A 24,713-nucleotide genomic window follows, 5' to 3' on the forward strand; every position below is an offset into this window, starting at 1 on the left:
CTCATTAAACGGAATGGGAAAATAAAAACGGTGTTACAACAAGCTACAACTGTGTTGGTTTATCTTTTTTATTCTCTGATCAACAATTACATGGCCTAGCCTGTTAATTCTGCTTCTTTCACTGATAGTCCCCCAGATTTCTCTGCAAATAATTAGAGCCACATAAAACTAGCTAATTGCAATTCTTTACTGAAACGGTATTTGATATCCATCCGTTTGTTTGACCAAAATTTCTTCACAAGCTTCTTCTAATGGGGAAAAGGATCCAAAAATACTTCAATTCATATTTTCTCTAAATTTTCTTCTTCGTAAGGTAGTGTCCTGTACCCTAAAATTTCTAGTAGCCCCATTAATTCTCATTATGTTTCTATTAACGACTTGAATAGCTTCGGTTGATTGTTTATCACTCCAACTAGCCCTTAATTTACTTAACAAAAAAGGAATAATATTGAGCCATCTAACCTCAAAATAAGAGAACCATCATCATGAGAGAGTAAATGGCGCTACCAATAATAATAAGGTTAGACAACTTATCTCGAATGATTTCACTTACCTAAAATGATAACTTACCACAATTTTTGGTAAATTCGACGTACGCCAACACCAAACAAATATTCGGAATTATATTTTTGGCCCAATGGTATCATGAAATAAATAATTATCAAACTTGTGAACAATATGAGGACTTGTTTATAATACCAGTCATCAAATAGAAAAAATCTTATTTCAACAAAAAGATATAAGACACCCAATTGCGAACTGAATAGTAAACAACTACTACATACAATATTAATATTTAAAATTATTAAATCATTCAAAAATATAGATAAACAACAACATTACACAAAAAATTGATCCCTTAGAATTCCTAAAAAAATCGGTTAATTACTGTAGATAAGGTATTACGCGTAATTCGAAATATTTTTTCTATAATCATTAGGTAGCATTTTTCTTCACACCCTTCTACCCAGCGAACGAGAATTTTGAAAGTGCTTATCGGAGGCTCTTGCAGATGCGCTGTTAAACCATTACGCCATCTCACATTCTGGGCTATCTATCCTGTTATTAACCTATCGAAAATCTGAATGTCTTTTCTATAACATGCTACCGTGGTGAATTCCTTATTTAAAATTGTGTGTAAATTTGTGGGAAATGGAAGGGAAAGAAATTACAATAATCATCATTTGACAAATATCGATTTGTTGTTTTTTCAATCAATTTCTCTGGTCTCTATAATTCAAATATACCGATATTTAGAAATGAAAATTTTAACGAATTTTTAAAAATGTACAACCAATCAATATCTAGAACTACCCGTGATAAAAAAACCTCTTCTGATGTTGCATGTGTTGATTCAATACTTATGAAATAGTAAGTAGTCTTTCATAGAAATGCTTTACCACATTAATGGCTTCAGAAGCTTTGTTACGTCCATTGAATAAATTATTGAAATCAATTAATTTAATATGAGTGTCTTAAAGAAAAAAAAAGCTTAATATGAAATAACTGTTGATTAAATATGTTTTTAGTTGATATTAATGCGTGTATTGATTAAACTGATATTGATGCGGGTATATTTTGTTATGTTAAAAGGTCCTTGCCCTCACGACTAAAGAATTCAAAACGACTATGGCAAAATTAAATATAATCTTTTGAAAATTATGTTATAAAAAACTCATAAATCAGTTGTGTCATTGGTTATTCATAGTTTTTGTCATCACTTCAAATATTTTCATATCGTTATCATTAAATTTAGTTCCTATTGAACAACAAACCAAACTTTTTTAATAGAAAAGTAAAGATACCGATCGCTTCGAAGTACTATGGCAGGCGTCAATAACGAAGCAGATTGATCTTATTTATAAATAATGTGCAATAATTAACTTGTGTGTATGTATGTTTGTACTATCGAGAATCATTATCAAATTTTTTAATAATGTAAATGGCGAATTTAATCACATTAACTGATGTACTGAAAGAAAAAAATGTTGAAGAAATCAATATCACAATCAAAAGTGTAGAGCTTGAAAAACTAGATAAATTTGATAGCAAAGCATGTCAAGCTGTCCGTGAAGAATTTGAAATTCTTTTTCAATTGCAGTTTGGAGGTCGGGGTGCATGATCCACTTGCCAAAACGCGGTCCTAGAAGGCACCACAGGGTGTCAAATCACGACTGTGAGTGCCACTTAACGAATCCTCGTCTGCCTATCCATTCTCCAAAATGAATTTTAATGTACTGAGCTGAATCATTGTCCATGTGCTCACGTGAATATTTGACCATATCGGCAACAGAGCCCATTTTTAAGAATTTCTGGTACGTCTTCTACACTGTTGAAATCCATCTGCCGATTCCCCTTCTCTCTTCTATCTTTTTTTCTATCAAGAGTTGAAGCAAACGGTACCTTTCGCTCCGTATCACATGTCCCAGGTATACTGTTTTTCTACGTTTTATCGTGTCCAGCAATGCACGTTCTCTTCTATTCTCTTCAGAATTTATTAGGTGGATTTTATCTCTGTCCAAGGAACTCTCTTTGATAGATCCTCATCTAAAATACCTCCAATCTGTTCATGGTGTTAACTTTCAGTGTCCAGCCTTCCATAACGTATAAGAGCACGGACCATGTATATCATTTTGTTAACTGCAACTTCATAAATGAGCTCCTTGCTCGGTTCTTCTGTATAAGTGCTCAAAACGACTTATACAATTTGCAACAAGCATAAATGTCTTAATGAACAATACTTAAGTACAAATTAAGGATATATCTGCTTCGCAAATTAACTTTAATTTTGTTAATATGTACATATCTAAGGACAATACAAAAGTTGTGATTTTAGCTAATATCCTAGAACAATAGGCAGTTGGCTGATGGCGCGCCACGAATGCCTATTCTCCCGGAATATTGGCTAAATGCCGGACAATACATTATTCGTCTAAAAATGACCAAGCGTTTGTCTATTCTCTTGGGCTTTAGAAAAAATTCGGATAATAGAATATCTATTGAAAAAGGCCAAATTATTTAATAGTCAGAAAGGTAATCGCGGAATATGGGATAAAGAACAGTTAGACAAAGTAAGGCAAATTTTACTCGCTGGTCCTCCAGACAGAGAAGCTGGACCCAAAGCTTACAATACTTACGATCATTATGTGAATAGCTATGAACTATTGCAAATCGAAAATGAATGTCACGTAATGGTAAAAAGAAAAAAAAAACAAACAGATGCTTTGTACCTGTAAAATATTATTATGAAAAAATTTTAGAAGCTCATTGTCAGACTGATAAGGTTAGGTTAGGTTAGGTAAATAAGGTCACCAAGCCTCCACGTGTTGCAATAAATGATTGATTGACATGCAAAAAATAAATAAATAAGACTTCTTTTATGCTATTTTTTTATCTTATTCTGTAAACCCAATAGTCTGTTATCCGAATTTCAGCTAAAGTCCCAGAAGAATAGACAAACGCTTATTCATTTTTCGACGAATAATCTATTATTAGGCATTTAGCTAATATTCCGGGAGAATAGGCTTGCAAGGCGCGCCATCAGCCAACTGCCTATTGACCTGGGATATTAGTTAAAATCCCAACTTGTCTATTGACCTACTACATATATAATTTCAAATATGACGTGTAAAGTGACAGAGACTTCAAATAAACCCACATAAATAATCGAGATATGATTGTTATTTCGTGATATCTGAAAAAAACCTTTGAAGATTGAATATTGGATAGTTATTAGAGGACAGAAAGAACAGAGATTAGTAGGGAATTTTGTGTAGAAAGTATTTGCTAACCTTAATCAATCTATGCGTTATAAATTTTCAATAAATACAGTTGTGGCTAAAAATAAAGGCTATCAATCTTGCTGATGCCCTATAATTTACTAACACAGAATTTTTTGACTCGGAGGAAAAGAGATAGATATTAATAAGAGAGAAGTTCATTAATTGTAATCGTTTCAGTGGTTTGTTAATTGGCTATAACCAAAAATACCTATGCAAATCAATCGCCGAACATGAAATTTTTACGCCGCCTGCGGAGGTTTTCTCAAGAAAATTTCCATTTTCCTTAAAAAATGAAGTTTCGACTCGACTGAACTGGAAAATCAAATTGAAGATGTAAAATTTCTATTAGACCTTCCATTTTCATCAGTCCTGACATTTAATACCGACGAATTAAATTTTGAGCTACAAGGAAAGCAACAGAATATTATGGAAAGCTCAAGTTGCTTTCAAACTAGAAATTGGAATCTGACTGTATTAAGAAAATCACTTGAAATTTACATAGTAATGTGCAACATTGAAAATAAAGCATTTTGAATTTCATTAGGTTAATTGATCTCTTATTTTCATCGAGTACTTTTGCAATGGAAAACAATTCATATTAAACATGAATTATTCAAAAGAAAACGAAATGACTAATTCCAGTATTCAATTCCATTCTAATCTGTATTTCATTGATATTTTCATTAGTTGTAATAACCCAGAAACGATACGGAAATAGAATTTGATAGCAAAACGATTGTAAAATTTGTAACAAAATTTTTCCGATATTTAAAATTGTTATTTTTGCTATGAGGATGGTAATAACGATAATTACACTCGTTTACATAAACTTATTGTAACCTCTTGTTGACCAAGAATACAATACACTAACTTATAATAATTTACTTATAAATATCATTTTACTAATTTCTGCGATTACTTTTACTAATTCGTTCTTTTCACTATAACTATTTATGTAAAACTAACCCACTGCGTTTAGACAAATCATTTATATACTTAATTAAAATTCTACAAAGCTCTAGAACAAAAAGTAAAAAAAAAAGAAATAAATAAATACTTTCCTAGAAATTATTTAAAAAAAAAACTGTAAATAAACCGCCTTCTGTGATAAAAAGTTCATCAAAGGCGCGTCCACCATTTATAAAAAACAGATACATGTACTCGCCGAATTTTAAAATTCCGCTGTAGCTAGACAGGGCCGGCCTAAGTACCCATTTCGCGAGGTTGTTCTTTGCTGTTTTTATTTCCATGATGTGATAAAATACATTTTAAACTACGGTTCGAGCATCGATGAATAAATGCCAGTCGTTTGATTCGTATTATTTCAAGTTTTTTAATTCTGAACAAAAGATAATACGGTTTTCTTTTCAAAAATAACGCCGTAATTCTTTATCTCTTCCACAATAAAACTTGTGGTATTTTCGAAACTTCTAAAAAACGCGCTTCAATAATAAACTTCAAATAAGGATAGAGTGATTCATAATGTTTATTTTAAGCTTTCTGTAACCATGTTGTGTGACCAATACGTAATCTACATCTGGATAAAACAAATCTGCTAAATTGAGTTTTTCATGTGAGATATTACGCCTCCAGATATTTATTATTAGATTATGGTTAGAAGATGTTTCTTTGAAAGGCAATCGGCTTCTTGTTACCAATAATCCCAACGTAAAAAGGAACCCTAAGTATTTTGGATTCCCAGCAGTGGGTGAATGTTATGTCTTGGACTGTAAGATGTCTGGTAAATGAATTTATAGCTTATTGCTAAGCGTAAGTTCATAAGTTTACTACCTAACAATCAGGTTGATGTTATCAAAAAGTTCACTGGAATTGAGAAATTAGAGAAAATTCTTCTGCAACCCAATGATAATAAGAAAACGTTTTCACAATAATGAGTCTTTTTAAACATATAAGTTTTCAGTACTTGCTGTTTCCAGTAGAGTTTAGAATCAAATATTCGGCACAGAATTCCACAGCTTTCAATGGTAAATTGTTCACTCATATTTCAGAATTTGAAAAGTGAAAAAAAAGAGGAGGTTTTGACTCGAAAGTTGTCATTGCTTGATGGAGGATTTCACTAAAGTCTATTTAAAATAGTAAACCAAAACAAATTCAGATATAATTAAGAAAATTACGAACGATATATACAAACAATTTCAATTGCAGTATAATACAATGATCTAACGGATGTTCAGAGATGAGGTGCTCGGTCCTCCAACACGGATTTTTATTTAGGTATATTATGCCACTCTGATGTGGACCAATAACGATACCACGCGTTTCGCCCGAGATATTCATGTGCTGATCACGCACTGATCATTGTTTTGGTTTATTATTTTTCTTTTATAAATAGAATTTAGTATCGACTTGACATTACATTATTAGATTATCAACATACAAAGAACATTTTATTGCAGAGGATAATATATTGAAATATAATTCGCTTAAAACAAGGTTAAAAAGATTGGAGCTAAAAAAAGATCATTTGGGAACACTCATCACTTTGAGTACGTGTAGAAAAGAACGAAATATCAATATTTAATGTCATATTTTTTAAATTGTAAATAATTTTGAAATGCGACAGTTAATTATCTTTTTCGAATCTCGTTTCAATCAATCAGTCTGTACGAATCCATATGAATATCATATAACGTTTCTTTGTTGGAAATAAATTTTTTGGTTTACGTTTTTTTATACCACAAACGAAAGCCGTAAGTTGCGGAATGTTTAAATGTCACTATAAAGACTTTCTCGGAAAACGAAGCTTTAAGCGATACTTTTTTGTTAAATCTTGGCTCTGCTTGAAATTCTATATTTAGTGAGTTACATTTTGAATAACGTGAAAAAAAGATCAGCATCACTTTTCAAAGCGAAAAACTGCTTTGACAAAAAAAAAGAGTATGAAATAGAAATCTTTAATCTTATAACGAGAAATTATATTTTAGATCTTCAGCGTGTCTAAAATTTTTTGTTATGCTTTTCTTCTTTGTTATCATTTTATATAATGAAGTTTTATTATGAATTAACTGAAATTATTGATATTGAATAATCCTATTTGCTTTATAGCCAGATACTGCAGATTTCAGCCAAGCTTCACATAAAAGCTTACCAAACGTCATGAATATTTTTCTTAGATAATTTAAAAAAGCTGTGGACACAGTAAAAACCCATCCTGAGTGTAGCCCAAAGAAAGTTAAAATATTGGGCAGCTTAGTTAATAGCCTTCTTATACTGCTCTTATCACATTCTTTGTCATCATATTTAGTAATCATAGTAAATCACGTGAATATTATGGCTGCATAAATTTCGATGCTAGAAAGGATGACTACCTGGCGGCTAATGCTTATTCTAGGTTTAGAAGGTCCGTATAGAATACTTAAAGCGAAAAATGTATTGAATTCGGCACACGAATCTGAAAACAATGGACGACACAGTAAAAAAGCAGGGAAATGTTATAAATCTGGAAGAGACCTATATTCAACTCTAAAGAAGACGAAGAAAGATTTGAAAACAAGCATTAGTTGCATGCACAAGTGGCAATAAATAAATCCAACGATCAAAATAAGTTAATAAAATGCTTTTTATAAATATGATTATCATAGAGCCGAAGTATCATTTGTACAAGCGTAATGGTGCATCACATAATAAGGTATTAATGTATAAATTCAATTATATATTCACTGTCACTTTGTATTATATCCAGGACAGTACCAAATAAAATAACATGCAGCTCAAAATATTTGTAATATGTGTATAAGAATACATATTTCTTCTGTACGTATTTATGTGAAATTGTAGAGCTGCTGCTAGAAAATATCACAGGAGGTTTCCTGATCGTCAAAATTCCATTCAGTTTTCAATAATTTGCAAGTTGATATTATTGACGCTGTTACTATGAAACCTACAATAAAAACAAGATAATTAAGTCTAGAACTTAATGTTACTCAATCAAATGTAAGTACAGTCTAGTCTAGAGCGACTAACTTCTGGTTATGTAATCCATAAGTTGGAAATTTGTAGAAAGATTATTAATTATCGACCAAAGGCTGTAAAGAACACAGTTTGGATGTGAAGCAGTATTTACAAGAAACTGGATGAATAATTCACAAGTGCGCATAAGAAAAACCCTATGCTATTCGATATGTTGTTCCCATTCAAGGTCATCGGTTAACGTGAAGTCCAATTAGTAGGCCCTCACTTTTTTGATAGTCCTTCAAAAGGACTTTTCGCAAAATAATGGCTAAATTTGTTTACCAATGCGAACGTTGTTAACCTAGGGATGTGTTTTAAGTATTATAGAGCATCTTCCCTCTTTTTACATTTAAGTAATGTTTATGTCAACAGGTCGATACTTTTTTTAATACTTTTAGAAACGATCCCCAGAGTATCCGCAATTCAATTTGGCAATCAAAAATTCGGTAATGAAAACGTTTAGAGGTTGCTGGGTATCAATTCCAGAATCTACATTGAACATTTTGTTGCTGTTGTTATTAATTTTTTGAAATCTTATTTATGGGATGAACTACCTAATTTTGGTTATTGTTTCAAATTTATTGCTCGGTTTTATTATTAGTTACTGTTTTTTGTTTGTTTATTTATCGCTATTTCAATTCATATAGTTGATGATTTTAGTTAAAATACTTAACATTTGTTCAAATCAATACCTCATTATGTGATAGGTTATAAAATAACCATATTTTATGTTTAATTTGCTAGTTCACTAGAAATTGAGAAAAAATGGGCTTATGTCGTTTCGTTGATCATTTATTCAGTTTGAAAATCACTAATTGCATCATAAAAATATTATACAGGGAGCAATATTCAATACAAATCACTAAACTAATTTTTTCAAAGCCGAAATTTCTAAGTTTAACTAATACCAGTCGAATGCTTGAACATAGCTAATCATAATTTATAATAAATTACACAAATCACCCAATTAATTAATAGAAAAAAGAAGTTGGCACTTTTTAGCAGCCACATGATATCATTCTTGAGGGACTCTACATATGGTAGAAGTATGTAAAGTTCTTCGTGACTCGCCCTGTATTTAATTATGTTATTACAAACGTATACTATCACCTATTGGGTATACTGTCATTATTTTTGTCTAAAAGTCTACAAATAGAATATAAATGATTAATTCAGTTATTTTTATGAACCATTAATGTAGGACATTAATTTTATTTCAAGTATTTGTTTTTTTAAAGATTTAGGAAGTATAGTACTGAACGAAGCAATAGTTGATGGTTGAAAATAGGTTTATACATTAGGCGTCATTTTTGTGGTTAGATGCTATTTATTATTTTAGATCTTACTCTTTGGTTTACTACTCTGTTCTTCTTAAAAAATGCATCGGAACCGGAAATCTGGTCTATCTAAAGATTCGTCGTGGGCCCGTGCAGCAGAACCTGCAAGAAATCAAAAATCTGAGAAGACAGCAGCAAGCAATGCGAAAAGTGATTTGAGAGCAGCTAAAACTCCTGTTCAGGTACGAGTTCGTTCAGAATGACAAGCTACGGTGCAAGCAGCTAGAAGACCGATAGAAACGCCAAAAAATCGCAGGCGAGAAGAATTCATAATGCAGTAATGCACATCACGCGTCGCCGTCGAAATTTCATACGTTAGGATTGGTATTGAATGGTACTGAATATTTCAATAAAGTTTATTTTAAGTTTTTTACACTTCATTTTTGGTAGTTATTTTTGAAAATTCATATTATCAGACAAGCAATAAAATGTAGTTATCATGTTGATTAATTTCTATTGTAATGATTTCTGATACTCATTTAATGGCTTCAATGCGAACGAATCTGCGGGTAAAAGCTAATATTTTCATATTTATTTTCTCACAAATATTGTTTAACATTAACAAAACAAATTTCATTCTCCCAGGAAATTTTCCTGGGCCGTAGGAATCACCTATATAGGTGGTTTGGGGTAGAAATACAAAGTTTGTTCTGTTTTTCCAATCAATTGATAATAAAAAGTGTTTTTTAATGTGATACTTATCTAACATCACAATTATTTTATTATATTAAAAATCAGATTCAGTGTTTTTATTCTTTCATTTTCAATAATTCAATAATGAATGTATAAAAAAGCCATTAGTCGACCAAAATCAAACCAAATCACCGTCATAACAACTCGACCAATTTATAATTATTGATTTTAGATTGTATTTGAGCTTTCATAATAGAGAAATCATAGAATAATGAATAGAGTGGGAAAGTAAAAACACTCAAATTTGTTATACGTTAGTAGAAAATTTGTTAAATTGGTAATGGATGTATTTTGGGTTAAGGCCATTTATGTGAATAGAAATGAAATGAAAAAGAGTTTCTAAATGCGAGGGTAGATAATAAAGCGACTAAATTTACTTTTACTATCAATCTTAGTTACCACTATAAATTTATACGAAGGACCTTTACAACTTTATACAGGATGTTCCGGTATATATAACTTGATGCAAAAAATTCGGAAGTGAGTGAAAATAATGCTGTAACATGAAAAAGAATTCTGATACGCCCCATCGTTTCTGAGTTATAGGCCTCTAAATCAGAACTTATATTTGAGAATATTTTCTAAATTATACATTCGAACATTATGAATTTTTAATGGATGGTTACGTATGTCCATGTAGTATATTTGACGGTATAAATAATTCTACAGTACTATCTGAAGGCCAGGAGCGGCATATGGCCAACGGTTAACAATCCGTAACTTTCATAGGGACAACCTGTACAATCTAAGGAACCGCTCGCCATAAAGAGAGAAGAAAATTATCATGAATTGTAATTATTTATTGAAAATTCTTACAGAAGGTACAATCAAATATTGGGTCGTATGAGAAAATTTTTCTTGTGTAACAGCATTATTTTCACGTCATCTACTCACTCCCGAAATTTTTGCATCAAGAACCGGAACATCCTGCATATAGCCTTCTAAAAATTTGTTTAATAATAATTACAATAATAATATTTATCCACTTACAAATATGGAGTGGATAGTATCGAATATTTGAGAATTTTTCATTGATTTTTAATAAAAATCATGATAACATGTTTAATGAACATACAGAATGATAACCATAAAGACTATATGCGTCAAATCAATCAAGTATATTTCTTCAGTTTATTTTTGCATAGATTAAAATTTGAGCTCATATTCAATATACTCAAATAATATATACTAATAGAATCCTGACTACGTTGATCAATCCTGAAAATCATAATCAAGAATAGAATATTCAAATATTATGATCAATTAAGGAACAAAACAAAAATGAAACATCAAAATCATGATGATGCATGCGCAAAAGAGTTTCTGTGAAAAAAGTATGCAAATGCATCATTTTTATCAAAATACCTAACCTAACCTAATCTAAACTAACTTAACCTGACCTAACCTTACAAAATTTACTAAATTTTCAACTTATCTCTTGATTTTTCGTGAAAGTAATGCATTTACATACTTTTTCCACAGAAACTCTTCTGCAGATGCGTCAATCATCATGATTTTTCACACAAAGATAGATCTTGATGGGATCTATAGAACAAAGTTATCCATGGATATGATAAATCGATTTCTCGTCTATGTAGAGAGTTTCATGATGATCGTTGAGGGGTGGCTTATCATACTTGTGCCAAACATTTCTTCACACCATATGTACAATTGTTCTCGAATTATTTCAATAAATATATTATATATCAAGCACTTTGTAATGATTGTGACGCTATTTACATAGCAAAGACATCTCAGTGTTTAGAAAATAGATTAAAAGTTCATCGAGATGAAAGAAGAGACATTGAATGTCTAAAAAACATACATTCAATTATAAAAATTCTTGAAACTTACATAGGAAAGTGATAGCCGTCAATTATATGCAATTAAAATGAAATTTTTATTTCTATTTTATAAATTTTGTGAAGTCTTCGCATAGTTTGTTAGATAGCTGCGGTATATTTTAGACGAATGGCAATTGGGAAAAAGTGTTTTTGGTGGTTGAAACATATTTTTTCTTTTGATATATGAGTGATCTTTTTATTAATGTGAGTATAAGAGGTTCTCGGTATCAAGTCATATTTTAATAAAGACAGAAATCTAATGTTTTAAAACTAATTTCCTATCAAAAATAACCATAAATTAAAACGATTCATCAAGAAAAAAGTTACTATAATATATATTTTCTTATTTTAATAACAGTATTTTGAAAAATTCCAATTTTCGATTTATCTCGTCTTCTGTTTCGTCATACTTGTTCATTTTAGTTTCCCGTTTATGATTTGGCGTCTTTATGATTGAACTCAATTTATTTCATAATGTATTGATGTTCCAGACTTTGAATGTAATATAATATTCCTCTTTCCACTTTTTTTATATTTTTTTTTTTCATTTGAATAACATTGATGCAACTTGAGTAGATTTGGGCCTATATTACCCTGAGTTTCCGCCATTTTTTCTGTAGAACTTGCTGACACGATGTTCGACCCAATCATAAGATGATCAGACAGTTCAATATACTTTCTCGTAATCCCTTACTTCTATAAATCTTGTTCTCCAAGCCGAATATTTTCTGGTATTCTCCACTGAAGTTCTGCGAAATTTTCCATATTTCCAAAAAAAAAGTAACGCAAACCAATTTTTTTTGGTCTTTTTTCAAAGTGTGTTTTAGGAAGGAAATTTCTCCCTCACTACGTAACATGATTTTTTTATTTTGTTCATTTTAATGTTTACTTTAAGATTATCATGGTTGCGGCTCAGAAACGGCCGGAAATATTCAACAAAGCAGCTTAAAATCCATTGACTCCGAACTTATTTTCGATAAATAGAATTATAGTTAATGATAATCTAGAATAAATGTTTCTCAGTTGATTTTCATAAAAAAATATACATGCACGGTATGAGGGGACTTTTTAGATTGACAGATCCTGGACTATAAGCTTTTATGATATGTGTGCGCAATCATACCAATTCGTCACCGATCCGCTTAGCTCAGCCTTAACATGCTCTTTGATATCTTATCGTAAGTTAACCATACTTCAAGCTTCTATCTGCGATTCAGGCGATTTTTCTCTCCTTTCATACATCCATGATATTTAAGCATTTACATTTCGACTCGTTTAGATGATAGTTCATGCTTTTTTACTTGTTTTTGAATCAAAATCCTAAACCTATGTCATATAATGGATACTAATATTATGGACCTGCTTTAACATGTTCTGTGATCTTTATACTATTCAGTTTCATTTTCATTTTTCTAAATATACATAACAACGTCTTCAAATTTCATTTAACTTGAATCTTCTCCCTTAGATCTGACGTTAAAACTGCAAGACATTTTGAAATGTACTGATAAAATGGATCTTGATAACCATCTATTGGTAGCAGAATACATTTTTGTCAATCATCAAAATTGGTCTATTCAATTATTTGTTTAATGTTAAGGAGAATATACTTGAACAATCTCTCTCGTATATATTTAATGCTTCTCCCCAATCTCTAAAATTAGCTACACATTCTATTTACGCTTTCTGTAGAATCTGGAATTGCTGATAAAACTTTTACATTTCCGTTTCTAAGATTTATTTCAATCATTACGTCAGAACTGTATTGGTATGTAGACGCCAACAAAACATACCCTAAACATTTCCCGATTCAACCCCACACAAATCTCGTAATAAATCTTGGGGTGGAAACTTCCATGTACTTACCGCATAAATCTATTTGTACGTCTGCGTGAAAATGGACGAACACTTTTGCCTAGTTTTCTTTTATTAAGTGTTCGACTTCACAAACAGAGCAAGTAAATACAGAATGTTCCCGAAATAATCTCGAAGAGGTGATTCGCTATTTAATTTAAAGAGGAACATATGTGGTAGCTATAGGAAGTTGATGAGATACAAAGCGGCTTAAAGCGAATTTCATTTCATACGAAGCAATCCTATTGTGATGAACATCCTCAAAATGTGCACCTCCAGTTAAAACACAAGCATCTACTTGACGCATTACGGTACTTGGCCGAGACAGCCGACGACTTTGAGTCAAAACTGTACCCTCTGGTGTATGTGTGAGGTTTAGGAGAAAATACTTTAAGTCTTCAGAGTTCGGTGTCCTCCGCGGAACAGCCGTTAGACATTACTTCGAAGGGGTAGTAGTTATATCAATTGATCTTTCCCTGATTTTGCTCTTTCTTCCCTAGCATCTCAGCAAACGTGCTATTACTATCCAGGTAATCTTCATTGAGAACATAGTCTCCAACATAATTTCAGACCTCTCTACCACTCCCATTGCAGCTCTCCAGGTGTGATAAAAATGATATAGCGCCTACACACGAAGAATACCTTTCACTTTCATTCCTTCCTGTACAGGCTAGGAATTCCAGGAAATGCTCCATAACATTTGCCAAGGATTTATGATGCTTCTCCGCTCATCTCTTTTCAGTTCTTCTTCGCTCAGTGCGGTTGATCTTCTATTCAGGTGAAGGGATTTTGGTAGCATTCCGGCAATTACACATACTGCGTACTTGAACACTATGTGGTATGCTCTAGGGGCATTCAACTGAAAGACTGAAGCGACACTAGTTTCTGACAACAGAGCTCTTCTTCTTTGTTTTGAATCTCTTAAGTTCGGCATAAGCCTCTGGATGCTTAAACACTTTCCAACAAAATTCCATGTATGGTGACTTATTAAAGATGTGTATGAACTGGCTTAGTTATGAGTATTTTTTGTGTGTTTACTCTTTTTCGAAATATTCTAAACTGCAACGTCTTGACAACAAACATGTCGATCTCTAAGATGAAAAATTTCATGATGGTAACGGTTCAATATGCACTTTACGGCTTTACAATTGTTATCCGAAACACTGACTAACAAAACTAAACTTCAATATGAATTAGTTATCACACGTTGACTAATATTGTATCCACAATTTTCAACAACGAAAGAAACTATTTTTGAGAGTTTGTCATGCTGGGATCCTTGTGATTGTGGTACTAAGATGAAAATTACTAGTTTGAGCAATCCTGTTGCTGGTATAAATCCATTATACTTGAAAGAAAAGCAATACAATGAAAATATTCGAGACGTGCCTACTTCTGATCAAAAGTTGGGAACTTAGTTACTACAACATATTCATAATTTATCATGCGCAGTTTGGTAGATGAGTTCAAATTTTTAACGAAGGAAGTAGAGTGTAGTTGGAAAATGATTTAAACATGAATCTAGAATTATCAAACCTCGACGGCTGGAATAAAGATATGCAAAGCAATTTCAAATTTAACTCGGTCGGCATGCGGCAGATTCCTTCCTATCTCACATTTCTTATACAAACAGTATTTCAAATGTAAATACGTTCTCTGAAGAAGACTACACTACCCAGGATATATTTCAATTTTTGAGTGTTTGCCTTATTGAACAAATCATTAATTATAACCGTTGGAATCAGGCGAATATTCATTGAATGCGGTTTATTTTACATTCCGTCAAAATGACATAATTCACATCAACTTATATATTACAGTGGAATCTACATGTTCACGCTTGGCATTTCCATTATTCACGGATCAAAAAATTGCGACCCAATTCCTATATTCGTAGCTGAAGATTTCTCGCGAATCTAATTGGAATATATTCAAAGGGGGTTATATTTTTCAAAAGTATCGGCAAATGGACTAATCAAAACATAAAACTAACATTATTGTTTGGTCTTCCTGGACCATTAAAATTGTGGCATCAGCAAATACTACTGCAGTAAAAAAATAATCATGGGAATTTACAAATTTAAGTGGTGGATAAGTATTAGATGCAGACTGTTTTAGAAGAGAATGCTTAACAAAATATTCGTTTCTAATAGCGGAATTCCTACTCCTGGATTTGTTTTAACGCATCTGTACATTGGGCCATTAAACCACTGATGGTTTAAAAATGGTTACATCCCCATGCTTTAAAAAAACAAACCAAGGACGATCTGCCAGTATTTTGACTACTAATTAGTGGAATGTAAGCTCTATTTTATGTGAGTAGTTCCGGAATTATTTTGCTGGAGCGAAAACTAAAAAAAAAGGACGAACTTCAAAGAATGTCTTATTTTGGACAATGCACTAGACTATCCTTTCATACTTGATCTATTAACATACCGGATATCAAGTTATATTAGAGGAACCATCACCAATGTTATGTATTCTCAAAGAAATTTGAATTAGCAAAATGTATTGTAAACATATTAAAGAGTCATTGGAAAAAAGGAAGCCATAACCATTGAACTCATACTGGACTGCTCTGACTGTGTATAACGACGAAAATTCTGTACAAATTGAAACTACATAATAGCCAGAATTGCAAATGGGACAGAACGAAATGGAGTAGACGATATTAAACCATGGGATATTCAAGAGTGTTTGTATGGTACGATGAAGATTCGAGTGAAACCATCTTGTAGAATATGTTAAATCCTTACTCCATTGAAGAAGAGCTCTCAACAAGCACAAAAAATTTTCTCTTTATTTTCAGTCTGACTTAATCATAATGTTTTTTAAACTGCTGTTGAAACCAGATTTTTTTTATATTTTTATTTTATTCATTTCTACTTAGTAAAGTATCCCATATAATTTACCATTCTATATTCGCAGATCTCTCTGTATTCGTAGCATATTTACGGAACATATACTTCGCGAATATAGAGCCCTTACTGTTTATCTAAAGTCAATGTGAAGACATAAAAACTGAAAATTGTCATATATATTTCTGTTAAGTTCGCTATAAATAAATTGTTTTCCTCTTTTCAGTGAACTGTTCTTGACGTTTTAGCAATCTGGTTTTGAAATATTCGACAAAAAAACATACCATAAATTTTATATGCGTTTAAATTTCCAGCCATATGAAATTCAAAATATTAAGTGTATTACATAATGAGTGAAAAAATGATAAGCTGGTCCGTGTAAATCTCACTCTTATTGAAAAGAAACATGAAAATCCTGAGAATGATTAATGTTAACTGAATCCTTAATATATGAAGATATATTTGAGGACTACTTTACATAAAATTTTACCAAAGTTATACCATACATATATTTGGTGATCCTCATACATATAATACAAAATAAACTTACTCATTCGTAACCTTTTCTAACATGTATGTATGTAAGGATGTTGGGGTATCGTATACACTGCGACCCAAAGGATCTGTTGTGTCCAATTGTCTTTTTCTGTGATAGTGGGAAACCCAGTGTTTTCAACTGATCTGTTAATCCCACTTTTTTTAAAAAGACTAGAATGTGGAATGGCTGTAGTTGCCAGAGATAGATATAGTGCTCTGGAGTTCCTTAGTGTTTCACATTGTGCAAAAAATATGCACGCCGCTTTATCTGCTAAGTCTAGCGTCTTCATGTAATAGGTGTAGAGTTTTTATTTCTTCTCCATCTTATTCTGTAGATGGATGGTTATTTCGGTTTCTCATATCACGTTTACTGTTGTGTTCTTCTTCATTCTCACTATCTACCCAAACCATCATTACTATTGTAACTGATTTTTTGCACTGCATGCTTTACGTTTAATCTGCACCCAATTGTAATTTTCCTTATTTGTTGTTATTTTCTGCTTGAAGTTTTCCGTTAACATCCACGATTATCGAATATGGATAACCATTGATGAAAAATGCAAAAAGATGTCATACAGAAAACTGTGGAAATCAATAGAAAACTAAATGAACTTGACGTGGAATTTACGAAAAAAACTTTGAAGAATTTCAATTTCAATTTAAAGTTATCTAGAACATCTGATTTTATCAATTGTTTTCAATTGTTTTGATAGAACAACTGTTGTCTTATAATAAGCGTCATATTAATTTTAATATTGTAGCTCTTTCAACCGAAAGAGAGAGGATAGAAATTATGGTAATGGTGGTTCACGTTGGTAGACTTCGAAATCATGTTTTATATTCAATGCTCCAATATTTAGAACACCAAATAATGAGAAAAAACTTAAATCCCAGTATTTAGTTCCAGAAGATGATGCATCACTACATTATGGATTAATGTGGGACAGTTCCCCAACTTGAAAAAAGGTTGATTGGAAGAAATGGATCAATGGAGTGGCTACCTAGTTCACCTGATCTTACTCCCTTGATTTCATTACCAACTCTTTGCCTCATTTTTTTAACTGACATTTGGAGTTTCTTGTTGTCGATATGGAATATCTAGTTACTATCAACATGCCGTGAAATTGATCGAAATATTTTCTTCCTAAAAATACAGTATATCTCCTTTGAAGTAGACTATACAGATATTTTCGTATGAAAGTAGAAGACCAGCACCAGTAATCCTACCATGTGTATGTCGTTGTTGTAATATGACTAGAATGGCTAGAAGGTGAAAAAAGGGTCAATGGTCTGGCGGAAGCCTACAAACCATGTACTCGATTGCTATTTTGATTCAAATCCGGATTATCAAGGATAAAAAGGTTAAATATACTTTTATATGCGGCTCAACTGATTCCATGTAACAGTCTTAACATAAATTATTTCTCCACATGAAATTTATGAACTCGATCAAAACCATTAAGATACGATGTATAACATTCTGAATCTTCCCTTACTAATGATGTACAAGTAATAGCATCAAAGAGCCACCCTATACATTACGTTATATAGGATGGCGCAATAGAATATGCTGCCGGAGGGAACACTGCTTACTACCATCGAGTAGGGACGCTTATGAAGTTTTAGTTACAATGAATGACGCGCATTTTGTGTATGCACAAATAGTGAAGCGCCGAGTACTAATTTGATTAAACTATTAGTAAAGTATTTCAAAGAGACTGGTTTTACGTTTAAACTATAACCAAAAGGTCGTGCTAGAATATCTAAGATCGAAGACCATATTGAGTGAGTACGGAACGATCCATGATTGTCCACTCGCAAAAGATTGTTTGTTTTACAATTATGGTGACAAAGTTTGTAACGAATTTTCAACTTTAATCTTAAACTGAATCTATAAGAGCTGCAATCAACATAAGAATTGGAAGAATGCCACTTGTTTATGAAAAGCTAAATCGATTCTCCAATTTTAACAATATCATTTTCCCTGATGAGGCCCATTCCTATATCAACGTCAAACCGTCAAATTTATTGTTAATGGAACAGTGAGATTCCCAAACTCAAGCACCAGAAACCAGTGCAAAGTCTTGAAGTATGGGCATCAATATCTGGCAAAATGTCACTGTTAATACCGACCGCTATATCGCAATGATGGAAGATTTTTGGATCTAGAATTTTTAGCTTCAAGACAAATGAATTCTACGAACTTAGTGTGCTTTCACATTGGCAACGCTCAAGCGGTGAGCGTCGAACGATGCCGCTCCAGCGGAGTAAAAAAATCTTTCTGGCTATAGACTTTAAATGAATGTGTTTACATTGCAAAATACCACCTTCTAATGTCGCGCGATGCAGCTTCGATCTTGTTCGTTTTTTTGAGCGGCATCGACTTGTGGTGCGCTCATATTTATATTTTTATTCGGTATGGAGTCGAAGTGCGACCGATCTATATGCCTTAGTTTTAATAAATAGACTTTTTAAAATCAGATGTTTTCTTTTAAAGTCGATGCTTGATTTTTCCCAGAATGTGATCAAATATTTCCACTAACAATCTTAAAAACTGAAAAAATCTTATTGGATCACTGCAAAGTTCATGATAAAGGTGCTGGAATTAGCCATAAAAAAGTCTATTTCTATTAAGATCATGAACGCCTTGTATTTTTTTGCTTTCCTTTAAAATTAGCTCTCGCAGTCGTATACTTTCTATAAGTAATAAACGTTTGGATACCAAACTTATTACGTCCTTTTGGTTCGAAAGCTAGAAAATAACTAAAACGACGCCTAACCAATTTGAACAGCATAGTAAAAGCGGCATCGCCCGATGCTCATCGCTTGAGCGTCGCCAATATGAACTAAGTTTCAACAAGATGGAGTTACCAATTAAACGTCAAAAAACGATTCGATTCCATGATGGTTGTGAAGCAGATATTTTCGGTCAGATTTCGAAAAGATAATGCACTCTTGGTAGTTCCAGATTTGATGTCTCTTGACTTGTTTTGTGGAGTTCTTATTTCACAATTCCTCATTTTTATTTCAAATATATATTTTGTATTTATGTTTTTAACAATTTTTCAAATATACACTTTCTAGTGTCAAGTGTTTTTTCAAAATTTATTTAACAGACGTTTTACTCTAATATTATTTTTATTTCACAACATAGTTTCCCTTCAACTTTCTATACTTTTTCTAGCTAAGCTCTAAACTTTTCCAAGAAATAGTTGTCGCCTTTCTCCTCAAGAGAGATATTTATGTAAGCTTTAACGTCTGTTCTGAAAATATCTCTTCTGCAATTGGTACTTCAAAGCTAGCCAACAGGAAAAATCGCTGGGATCAAATCTGTTTAGTACGGTGGATGGTCAACCAATTCGAAGTGCAATTCGTGAATTTTTGCCATGGCGTTGTCCTTATAAAATCAATTTTACTGTTAGACAAAGCGTAGTTGGGGGTATATAAGAATAATTACTACTTGCTGCCATCCTTCAAAAGTCTATATCTATACTCAGTATAAGATACTTCAGTTTATTTTTGATTAAGTATCATGCGAACGGACATCAAACCCCAAAATTTTCTGTCACAAGAGAAATAGTAAGATAAAAATAATCCCAGAAAATCTCTCAAAACGGTCTCATCCTACAGGAATACTAGAGCTTAATTGTGATATATTCGCTATTCAACTTTTACGTTGTAATCAAAAAGCGCCAAGTTCTCATTATGAATGCAATTCTCCCTATCTCGATCGAAATAAAACCTTATTCTACTAAGTTACGAGAATCTTTTAGCATATAGTGGAACCCACCTCAGGACGACTCAGAACTCGACAAGCAGAATGAAACGCCGTTGAATTAGCTGGGGATAAAATACATGAAATGGCTTTCTTCCAAACCGTTTTTCAAAAATAGGATAAGTAATATATGCGACAGGGTCGACGTAAGGAGGAAAGCAAAGAAAATGATGATTGTTTAATCTGAACCAAGCCCATTGAATGAAAAAGGGGGACATGTAAAAAGATTAGATTTGAATTAAATAGATGCTGAAACGATAGGACAACTAATGGAGAGAATAGTCGACATCTGTCTAAAATCTCAACAAACCATAAAGAGCAATGAAGATAACAAATATGAATTTTGATGTTTATAATAACATACTATACTGTACGAAATAATTGGGTCAGACATGTCTTTCTGGTCTGTGTTAAGTTGCCTCTGCATGTGAAGTACCGAATCTTCTCAAAACTAGAATTAGTGGGTACAATTTATCTTGAATATTAAATAATTAAATCTTTTATAACTGTTTATAATCGTTTATAACTGTTAGAGATATAGCTTCAAGTAGGAATAGGAAATATTCCAAGAACATTTCAAGATTCGAGAATATTGTCACCACAAATAAAAGGAAACTATATCCACGAAAGCTAAGCATAAAACTTCGAAGGCATTTGCTTTTGGTGGTTTTGAGTAACTAACTATTTTGAAAAGGCTTTTGGAAGTTGACCGACAAAGAAACCAAAGAATTAACAATTTCGTAACTTGGAAATTATGGTAAATTGTTTAGTATGGACCGAAAAATACCGTATGGGCTGTTGATGACTAGAAAAGAAAATTTTAATCATAAAACATATATATTTGTACATGGATATCATAATCAAGGTGTTGCTAGTTGAAGTGAATTGACGAGATGATATCCAACAGATTGTTAAACACTCTTATAAACAGATATTTTGGATTTGTCCAATAAGAAATATCACAAATAGTTTCTGTTGAAGACGATGAATTTTGACAAATACATTGAAATGTTAGGCCGTATAATTACTCTATCCATAGAAACAGTTTATGTAATATTTCAACTTGACAAGGTCCATTCTTATCACTCGAAATTAGTCCAGAGTTTTATCAGATAAAATAGATTAGAAGTGATTTATTCGCCTGGTAAATCACCGCACTTAAATCCAATTGAGAATTTATTTCCCAAAGAAATGTTTGGTTAAGATGAATTCCACTACAAGAGGAAAAATGATGTGGTATACAAATGTGGTTCTACATTGAAGAAGTCAGATAGTACAAAGTTACTATCTTTTTATGTATGTCAATCGATCAATTATTTTTACAAAATTCGAAACATAAATGATTATTTTTCCAAAAAAAAACTCTTCATAGCTCTTAGTAATATTGTGGGCGGCCAAAGGGTCGTTGAACACATAGACCTCCAGATAGGCCCCACTTGTCGTTACCATAGGCCGATGTCTTTTGAGAAGCCGATCAGGCGCTTCGGCTTGAACCCTTTGATGTCGTTAGGCAAGCTGTGAGGCTTGACCAAGCATTTAAATCGCGTTAGTGAGTGCAGGTAGCATCCAAACGAGCTAGATCTCGCAACCATCACTCACCAGATTCTTTAGGAGTTTTTTGCACGCCAGTATTATCCTAGAGCACACCTTTTCAGCCATTACGGCTTGTATGACAGCTTCGCTGTCTGAGCAGATTGAGATTACTGTGCTCCTGTGGCGTGGATTGAGTATCACGCGTCCGCATTCCATCACAGCGAATACCTCGGCATGGTAGTCGGTGTTCCCCAAGCGAAAAAGATTCGCTTATTATGGAGGGTTCCCCGCAGAAGCCTGCTCCGACAAAGCTGGAGCCGTCTGTGTACCAGATTAAATATAACGGGTTTGGAGTCACCGATCCACTGCTACCGCTCAGTGATGTGGGGCTCCAAACCCTTATGTCGTAGACGTCATTTAATCGCTGCTCATCAAAATAATTGGGCATTGACCTGTGACCTGCGTCCAGATTTTGCCAGTTGATTTGTGTTCAGCCCGTCGGCTGTCCTCGTGACGTCGAATTTGTATCGCTAGATCTAAGGGTGGGAGGCCCATTAGGACTTCAAGGGCCCTTGTTCAAGAAAATATTTGCATTTCCTTAATGTTGGAAAAAGTGGCAAGTTGAAAACGCACTGATAATAAACAAGATTGTAATAATTTGGATTCGGTTTCTTCTTCTACAATATTCTAAAAAGAGGTGATTGGCTCACCTCAATTGCCAATCTTAATCAACATCTACATTGATAGCTTTTGTAGCTCCTACTTTGACTTTTAGATGCACAGATTTCATCTCATATAGTCCATTATAAAGATTCTCAAACAAATTTTAGTTGGATTTCAATACAATTGTTATAATTTCAAGCCACGGCTGTTCTAAAGTAATTCCATAAAGTATAAAAAAAATCATATCGCGCATCTTATTATTGGAAAAATTTGCTTCTATATACTGAACACCACCAAGTATAACAGCCATCTAGTACCAATGCTTAGCAATCCAATCGGCAATCCTCATGCCAATTTTTAGAAAGAAATGATGAAAATAGTTATTGGGAAAATCCATATTTGAATTTTCACCAACCGATATGTCAAAAATGCAACATTTGTACAACACATACTATTTCGTATTTTGCGGAACTTCCGACAGTTGTTAAAAATTGGAGACACGCTGTACTAAGTTTCTAGAATTAAAAAGAGATTATATTTGTTATTGATATGTCGCTTTTTCGTTAAATCCCTCTTGTATAACATTTCGTCATCTTTTTGAATTTTCAAATATAAATATATCCGCTATCGAAATATCAGTAGGTCAATTGGAATATATAATTGCAAAATATAATAACGAATAATAATTATTTACGATCTATTTAGTCCCACTGGTATTAAATCAGATTATAATCTCAAATTAGGTATTGTAATTATCTTTTTTATGTAAAATATACCGTGAAGAAGCTATTATAAAATGAATCAAGGTAAGGTATTTAGCTAACTGCCGAAATTTATTACTATCTCGGAAACAAGTTATTTGCATTGTTTAAAAAAGATTAATTAATTCAAAGAAAGGGGAAAATGCAGATTTTCTTTCAAGATACCTATATTTGATCGCTGTGAATAAACCTAAAACGCACCATATCAAATATTCTTGAACAAGAAAAAGGCCAATCCTTCCCTTTCGAGTTTAGTTTAGGGGCAAACAACCCTTCACACAGCCCGTTTTATCAGGGCTTCCGCTTTTCGCAATGACACCGGCTCCGCTTATCTGTACATAAAAGAGTCGGTTCCCAGATTTCCCAGCTTTCCATGCCGCATAAACACGTACATAAATACTATTGGGAAACTCTAAAATCCCTACTCACAAAAAAAATCATAAATGAAACAGATTTTATATCCTGAGGTGAAACTGACTCGGAGCTGATGTTTACCCAGGAAATGAACTACGTCTTCAAACTGATAAACTCAGTTTTCTATCACAAGTATCATAAATTTTAACATACATAATTCAATTTTTTCAAAAAAATATGACAAATAGATGATAAAATGACATTGTTCAATTTGCAAATTTCTGTTTTGTGTTCTGCCTATTTTATCAACAATTAATTAACACTTTACTTAACAATAATACTTTATGCTATTCTTTTTGAACTGCTTTATACTAATACATAATGTTTTATTATACTCAATCTTTCAAAGAATGATTCAAGAATTATGAGGCCTCAATGTTCTTCTGTTGGTATAGTTCTTCCAATATCAATTGCAGAAAACAGTTATGCGAGGAACAATCAATATTTCATAAATACACACGATACTCGTACCAAATTAAGAAATGAAAAATAATGTTTACACAAACAAAGCTCAAATTTTACAATTGATGTCTGAAAAAAATATTACAGTCTCCAGAACTTAGTAAAGGGATTGTTGAACTCGTAAAAAAAGTTAAGGGCTTTGGAAAAACTGAGCTGAACATGTTATCAAAGAAGAAGGTCAGTATTGTGGTATAACCCTCTTTACAATCCATCATAATTCAATCAAAT

At 32.5% G+C, this 24,713-nt stretch overlaps 1 protein-coding gene across 3 annotated transcripts in view; it reads left to right on the top strand.

The window, feature by feature from the left end:
• Window positions 1-24,713, top strand: part of LOC130893595 (leucine-rich repeat-containing protein 24) — a 269,555-nt gene that overhangs the window by 105,465 nt on the left and 139,377 nt on the right. The gene's annotated exons all lie outside the window — the stretch shown is intronic.

This window comes from Diorhabda carinulata, chromosome 5, assembly GCF_026250575.1.
Source record: "Diorhabda carinulata isolate Delta chromosome 5, icDioCari1.1, whole genome shotgun sequence".
NCBI classification, from domain to species: domain Eukaryota; kingdom Metazoa; phylum Arthropoda; class Insecta; order Coleoptera; family Chrysomelidae; genus Diorhabda; species Diorhabda carinulata.